This window comes from Nerophis lumbriciformis, linkage group LG05 (assembly GCF_033978685.3).
Source record: "Nerophis lumbriciformis linkage group LG05, RoL_Nlum_v2.1, whole genome shotgun sequence".
Classification (NCBI taxonomy): domain Eukaryota; kingdom Metazoa; phylum Chordata; class Actinopteri; order Syngnathiformes; family Syngnathidae; genus Nerophis; species Nerophis lumbriciformis.
In genome coordinates, this window is record NC_084552.2 from 60,060,199 (window position 1) to 60,068,358 (window position 8,160).

At 50.3% G+C, this 8,160-nt stretch overlaps 1 long non-coding RNA gene across 1 annotated transcript; it reads left to right on the forward strand.

Moving 5' to 3' along the window:
- Positions 1 to 1,901: 1,901 nt before the first annotated feature.
- On the forward strand, positions 1,902 to 4,892 carry LOC140678827 (uncharacterized). The gene is made up of 3 exons (XR_012050481.1): positions 1,902 to 2,281; positions 2,985 to 3,125; positions 4,773 to 4,892. It is a non-coding gene; the product is annotated as an uncharacterized lncRNA (long non-coding RNA).
- The last annotated feature ends 3,268 nt before the right edge of the window (positions 4,893 to 8,160 follow it).

An 8,160-nucleotide genomic window follows, 5' to 3' on the forward strand; every position in this document is an offset into this window, starting at 1 on the left:
GCGGTCTGGACCGGCAAGGACTGGGCCGGGCGTACCACCTCAGCGTTGACAGGGGGGTCGGCGAAGGCCGCGACGATCAGAGCCTCGGCCTTCCCGAGGGTGTCCCCCATCAGTCTGCGTCCCAGATGTTTCTTGGCCCATGTAGAGGCCAGCTGAAAAGCGGGTCTCCAGACCTCATCAATAAAACTGGTTATCTTGTCCAATTCTACTTGTAGAGTCTTTTTATAATGGTCTCTTAAAACATCGACAGTCATTATTGCCCAAGTCTTGGCATTGCACCTGATCAGCGCCTCAATGTCAGGGTTAGAGACCGCTGGTTTGATCATGGTGGCAAGCGTCTCTTCCATTTTTATTATGGACTGGGGGTGAATGTCTTTTGTCACATTATTCAGGTGGTGTGTTATTTTAATGATATTATAAAAACACTGAGCTTTTAAATTCCCCTCCATGGACGTTGTGGAGTTGTCAGGGGGTGCAGTCCTCCGAGAAGCGTCCTGACGCTTCTTGCGTGTCTTCTTGGGACGGGGAGGATTGCGGGGACGTCTTTGAGGCCAATGTTCAGGTAAAAAATAGTCCTGAGAATAATGTCTGGGAGGCCTAGAGTCCATGTCTCTACTAGTATTACGGGAGCGCCCATTCCTCCTGGAAGCATCCCGGCGTTTCCTCCGTGTCCCCCTGGGGGGAGGAGGATAGCGGGGACGTCTTTGAGGTGAATATTGTGGCCTAAAGTACTCCTGAGAGTGCTGTCTTGAAGGCACAAAATTCCTATTTTGGCGTGTGTTTCTCCTATAATTCCACTGAGGGGCGCTGCGGCGCTCCTCTGGGTGTAGATCATTAAAATGGCGGCGTGTCTGCGGGTAGGGGCGACGCGGATAGGAATCCTGCCGTCCCCGTGCTACATCCGCATAAGACCTCTGGGGCCGCTGCTCATACCACTGAGAAAAATTATTATCCTCTTGGTCATAATGACAACGTTCATCATCCTGGGCGAGCCACTCTGAAGGCGCAGCCTGACGTCGCCGTGCGCGTCTTCGCCCCGACCTGACCGGAAGCCAGTCGTACTCGGAACCATCCGACATATTGCAAAATTATTTTAATATGTCGCTGGTGTGGATGATGTAAAAAACTGGTTGGCGAAAAAAAGGTTTGTTCGCTTTATAAAAATAAATTGTCTTTATCCGTTTCCTTTGTGAAAAAGAGAGAACGGAATGCTCAGAGGCGGGACTTCCGCCGAGGTCAAGATAATCACTTCCGGTTCATGGCTGGCTACATAAACGGTGAGATATGCTTTTTTGTTCAAAAATATGCTGTATCTCGCGCTAATGAGCCACCGGAATATCTCGTGAGTAAAAATAGCACATGTAGTATCAAAAATAGGCTGTTTATTTACAGAAAATAGCGACTAGTGGAACGAAAGCGTCGCGCCGCGGCCAGGCCAACTGGACACGGCAAGTAAACAAATACAAGAAAAATACTACAATGTGTATAAAAATTCTGAAAAAAGAAGAAGATGTATATTTACATGAAACGAGTCAGATGGCAACGTTTCGGTAAGATACCTTCATCAGGCCTGACTCGTTTGTAGAGAGTTAGCAGGTTAGCACGGCAGGTAGGCTAAAATCAACCTTTTATCCTTGCAGTGAAAACAGGTATTGCAGGAGAAAGGTGTTAATAGCAATAAAACATTTAAATGAAGGGGTGGGGTCCACATGAAACACAAGTTGGCCTTCAAAATAGAAGTCTTGACCCCAACACAAGTGTAAAAAGAAGACAACAGTGACCCTCTGAAGCCCCAGGATGCTACTGCAAAATCCTATCTGCTAAAACAATAACATGAAATGGTAAACATTGTTATTGGTATATGATATATAATATAATAATCTATAATATGATATGAATTATATAATATATTATAATAAATATATATATATAATAATAATTGACAAACACTAGTACATTCAATGGAAATAATACAGAAAGTACCCTGGATGTGTGACCTAGGGCTTCAGTATTAAACAGAGAGTTGGGAGAGGATATTCCCAGTCACCTCCCCTTAGTGAATGTTCTGAATGTACGTATATGTACCGTACCCGAGGTTAGGGTTAGGGTTAGGGTTAGGGTTAGGTTTTAGGATTAGGGTTATGGTTAGGTGTTAGGCATATATTCCCTGTTACCTCCCCTAATTGTGATTTTTTGCAGGTCCAGGAGGGCGAGCGAGGGAGAGTGAGAGCCGTAAGAGGATTGGAGGCACTGGCTGGTTAGGTTTGGGGGTAGGTTTTAGGTAAGGAGAAGGGAATGGTTAGGGTTAGGGAAGAGGGGGGGTGGGGGGTATGGGAAAAATAAAGAAGGGAAAAACGGGAATGTGCACTGTCCGTCACAATCCAACGGGCTCACACTCACACCTCATTTAGGCCCCCTGGATGTCTGGTGCCCAATTTGGAGATCCAAAGGAGCTCCGCCCGGTGGCGTTGGGCGAGGCTAGGGTTAGGGTTAGGGTTAGGGTTAGGGTTAGGGTTAGGGTTAGGGTTAGGGGTTAGGGGTTAGGGTTAGGGTTAGGGTTAGGGTTAGGGTTAGAGGGTTAGGGTTAGGGTTAGAGGGTTAGGGTTAGGGTTAGGGTTAGGGTTAGGGGTTAGGGTTAGGGTTAGGGTTAGGGTTTAGGGTTAGGGTTAGGGTTTAGGGTTAGGGTTAGGGTTAGGGTTAGGGTTAGGGTTAGGGTTAGGGGGTTAGGGTTAGGGTTAGGGGTTAGGGTTAGGGTTAGGGTTAGGGTTAGGGTTAGGGTTAGAGGGTTAGGGTTAGGGTTAGGGTTAGGGTTAGGGTTAGGGTTAGGGTTAGGTTTGGGGGTAGGTTTTAGGTAAGGAGAAGGGAATGGTTAGGGTTAGGGAAGAGGGGGGGGTTGGGGGATATGGGAAAAATAAAGAAGGGAAAAAACGGGAATGTGCACTGTCCGTCACAATCCAACGGGCTCACACTCATATCTCATTTAGGCCCCCTGGATGTCTGGTGCCCAATTTGGAGATCCAAAGGAGCTCCGCCCGGTGGCGTTGGGCGAGGCTCCATTTGGGATCCGTCTCTACGACAGTCGCCCGGACGGAAGACCACCCGTGTCGGAGAAAATGCTGCACCAGGTGAGTGTTGGTATTTTTATGCCTAACGATGTTGTACTTGTGTTGGGCGAATCTCCTAGCTAAGGTATTGCCCGTCTCGCCCACGTACATATCGCCACATCGTTGGCACCGAATCACGTACACACAGTTCCGGGTGTGTCGGCCGCCACGGCACAACGGCTGGAAAACCTTGCGGTTGTGGGGGTTCACCAACCATTGTGAGTGGCGGACAAGGGTGTCCCTCCTAGTGGAGGGCGGGTCTCTCAGTGAGCTGACCCTGGCCCTGACCAACAGATCATTCAAGTTGGGGTTCTTACGGTAGGCCGGCACCACGTAGCGCCCCGGCAGCCTCCCGCTACTCTCCGCAAAGGTCCGGAAGTGGTCTTTGACCTTCTTGGCGACCCGCACGGCCGAGGGAGAGTAGGTGGTGATGAGAGGGATCATGTCGGTCCCAGGGGGAGGCCCCTTCGGGTCCAAGAAGACCCTCAACTGCCGTCTGAGGAAGGACCTGGAATAGCCCCTCCCCTTCAGGGCAGAAAAGAGGGTCCTCGAGGCCGTCAGGAAGTCCTCCCTTCTGGTGCAGACACGATGGAACCTCAACAATTGGGATTTCACCAACCCCGCGAAGGTATGCTTGGGGTGGAAGCTGCTTTTGAAGAGGAGCGCGTGGGTGTCGGTCTCCTTGAAGAACACCTTGATGTCCAAGTGTTGCGTGTCGGCAAAGTCGGGACCCTTGAATGTTGTGGTGTCCAAAAAGTCGACCGATGTGTTGCTCGTGGTCGACTTGATGGTGATATTTTTATTGTGAGTGTTCAGCGTGTTTAAGAACACGCTGAACTCCTCACTGGAATGGGTCCAGACACCCCAGATGTCATCCAGGTACCGGAAGTAGTGGAGAGGACGTTTTGGGCAGGCGGCCAAGGCAGAGGTCTCCCACTCTGCCATAAAAATGTTGGCATACGCCGGTGCAAATTTCTTGCCCATAGCAGTGCCCTTAATTTGGAGGTAGAAACGACCGTCAAACTCAAAGTCGTTTCTCCTCAAATTAATGTCGAGGAGCTGCAGGAGCTCCTTTTCGGGCCTGCTAACGTCGCGGTACCTGTAGAAGACATTTTTGACAGCCTGTATCCCCTCATTTATATCAATGTTTGTATACAGGCTGTCAATGTCGATGGTGAACAAAATGGCATCTGGGGGAATGCAGACCTTCTTGATTTTATCAATAAAATCATAGGTATCCCTGAGGTAGCTGTCGTGCAGAACGGAAAGCGGCGTCAGATAATGATCGATGAACGCCGCCGTTCTGTACGTCTCGCTGCCGCAGTCAGACACAATGGGTCGCCCCGGAGGGATCTCGTGGGGCTTGCTCCACTTGTCTGGCTCCTTGTGAATTTTAGGGAGCATGTAGAACCTGCGGGGGCGAGGATCCGGCTCCCCCATGAGATACCTATGTTGTTTAAAATTGATAAATTTTTTAAGTAGAAGATTATCCAGAATCTTTTCTACCATGGGAATAGTTTGCGGATAAATAGGTTCCGGCAGTGGTTTATAATACGTCATGTCACTCAACTGCCGAGAACCCTCCCATATGTATTGCGATCTGTCAAAAATGACAACAGCACTCCCCTTGTCGGCTGGTTTGATCACAATATGTTTGTTTGTTTTTAGACTATGAAGGGCCTCGACTTCTCCGCGTGTCAAATTGGGAGCGACCGCAGGTGCGCAACCCGAACCGGACATGGAGAGCCCGTCGGACCGGACCATAGCCTGGAATTCCGGAGGCATAAGTCCAGGTGAGGGCTCCCAGCCGGAACGGGCTGTGAACGGTGTAGGTCCGAGAGAATCTTGTTTCTCATAGTATACCTCAAGTTTGACACGTCTGTGGTAGCGCTGGAGGTCAAATTGAAGTTGATGATGCCAGTCGCTACTGAGATTAGTGGAAGGAATGAAGTTGAGGCCCTTATTGAGGAGGGAGATTTGTAAGGGGGTTGGCGTGAAATTATGGGCCAAATTTATCACGTTCTTATTACCCCCCCGAGCGATCGGGATTATGGGGATGCCAAGTTTAAAAAGTCAAGCCAGTGCTTGAGCATCAACTTGGCCGTGTCCCGAGTCCAGTGGACCAGGTCGGGTTGGGTCTCAAAGTCCCGGCTGTCGAGAGCCGGGATGTGAGCATAATTGTTCCTGATTAAACTATTCAGCCGCCCGAGGTTGTTTTTCTGCTCAACGGGCAAAGCGGCCGAATAGTTAATCAGGGGGATTAGCACTCGGGCCCGTGGGAAGGTAGCCACGGCCATCCTGAGTGCCCCTTGGAGCTGCTTAATAGCGGTCTCCTTAACTTTCTGCTCACGATGGTTGATCCCAAAGGCTAGAACCAACACTTCAACCGGTGCAGCAATTACGGTCTTGCGTAGGATGGCCTCCGCGTGTCTAAAACTGGCGCCCGGGTAACTGTCGATCTGAAGGTCGTCGACGTAAAAAGGTGGTAGGTGGGACAGATTGGAGTCGCCGATCACCAAGAATTTCTTGTTGGCCGACAACTTCCAATCCATCATCCTCCTACTCGAGACCATGTGTCTAGTGGGTCTACGGGGGGAGGCACTAGCCGTATCCTCTACCAACTCGACACATTCTGGAATAGACAGGTGTTGTGGAGTATCTGGGACGGGGTTAGGGTTAGGGTTAGGGTTAGGGTTAGGGTTAGGGTTAGGGTTAGGGTTAGGGTTAGGGTTAGGGTTAGGGTAGGGTTAGGGTTAGGGTTAGGGTTAGGGTTAGGGTTAGGTGGAGGGTTAGGATTAGGGTTAGGTTTAGGGTTAGGGTTAGGGTGAGGGTTAGGGTTAGGATTAGGGGAAGGGGAAGTGGCACTGTCCATCAATGGCCCGCCAGGATGGCGCCCCAACCTCACGTAAGGTCCCCGGGGGGACCCCGATCAGAGACAACAGGTACACAACAACAATCCCGCTAGAGACACTCGATGAATACAGTGTCCTGCACCTGACCCCCCAGATGACCTCTCTGGAGGGCTGGATGTTGTTGGATGCCAGCGAAGTAGTTTGGTGTGGTCGTGTTCTGTCTGTTGACGTTATAACACGGTTGTTACAGGATGGCGAGTTGCGCCGATTCTCCGGGTGTCATCCTCCGCACCCGGCACACCGGAAGCAGCACGAAGGGGGTCAGGCGGTCCACGGGTCTCCTACACCGCAGGTTTGCCACGCTGACAGTTGGCCCGGTTTGCGGGTCCGCTGCATCCTGTCCCCGAGCTGTCTTCCTTTTCCGGCTTTATGCTGTGGGTGGCTCTATTTTTTCAGGCACTTCCTCACGCTGCCTTTTCGGGCTTTTTGGCATCGGGGTGGCAGGAGTGACGGTCACAGGTTCGCCGTGCTGCCAGCTGGCGCGGGTTGCAGTATTATCGGCCGCAGACACGCCCCCGTCCCTCTGCGCTCCGGATGCGCAGCAGGCGTCAGGAGGACGCTCCTCCGGGGTCAAAGGTCATGCAGCTCCAGCAGGAGTACCCCATCTTTTTTACTGCTCCAGCAGGATGATTGACCTCTTTTTCACTGCGAGCTGAAGGCCTGCTGGGACGCTTCCAATTCCCTAGCAAGGTTGTTGACCTCATTGTTCATTAAAAAATTGTTGTCATAATCGTCGCTGGCATTCTTAATATTGTGGCAAAAATGGGGAGCAAAACCTCTGTGATATTAATGTTGCTTATTGGATTGCAACATTGCTGCTGGACAAGCCTGGTGACCTTAAGGGTCTTCCAAGGCCTGTAGGAGGCCTCCATTTTGGGGGTTGCCATGGCAACCCTCCTAAAAATCGCCTCGACGACTCACCCACGGGTCTTTCGCCTCCAGGCACGTTGATTTCACGGCCAAAAAACATTTATAAAGCAGCAAGAGGTGTTAAAAAGTAAAAATATTAATTTTAGTGAGCCCATTGTAGCATGCTACCGCTAACTAGCCGTGGGGCTAAGTAGGCCTAAAGCCTCCACAGGCCACGTGTAGTGCTCAAAAATGTAAAAATAAATAAATAAAAAGAGAATAATTACCATCAATGGAACAGGCAACGTTTCGACTTTATTTAGTCTTCATCAGGCCTATGGTTGGTACAAACATACGTGAGCAGCTCCATCGCGCCCCCGGCGATGCACCACCGGAGGGTGCTAGGGTTAGGGTTAGGGTTAGGGTTAGGGTTAGGGTTAGGGTTAGGGTTAGGGTTAGGGTTAGGGTAAGGTGTTGGGGGTTAAGGTTAGGGTTAGGGTTGGGGGTAGGGTTAGGGTTAGGCACTGTCCATCAACAATCCGCCCAGTGACCCCCCACCAGACGCACACCCCCCAGGGACCCCGAACGAACACCGCCGAACGTGGCGTCAGACACATTATTCAATCAAATTCCACATCATGCGACGCGCGTTTCGGTCTGCATGACCTCATCAGGCATGAAATTTTGAGAAATTGGCCTCATTACCTCTCTCTGAGCAAGATGTCCCCTCATCTGCTGGAGGAAAAATGAGCCAGAATTGCAAAACGAGGTTTTATAGAAGAGCCTGCAGGGGGCGTGGCTTGTGCTCCCAACTGCAATCAGTCGCTCCTCCCGAGTGCCTGCAGGTGGCGTCTGCACACAACTGCAATACTTAGTCACTCCACAGACAAAAGAGAACTATCTGGTTACATAATCACTCCAGAAGGTAAGTATAATTCATCCAGACCAGCTGGGTGGAGCACTCTAATATCACAGCACTGCACACAAGTAAATATCAAGTCAATATCACCACACACAATTAAAGAAGTATTAAATCATTAAATCACTTCAAGAAAAAAATCCAGATAAGTTCTCCATGTCTGTGACCTCTGACCCCTATTTTTTCTTAATTGGGTCTGCCAATCGGCCAACACCACACTCAAACGATGCCAAACAGAGGGTTAGGGTTAGGGTTAGGGTTAGGGTTAGGGTTAGGGTTAGGGTTAGGGTTAGGGTTAGGGTTTAGGGTTAGGGTTAGGGTTAGGGGGTTAGGGTTAGGGTTAGGGTTAGGGTTAGGGTTAGGGTTAGGGTTAGGG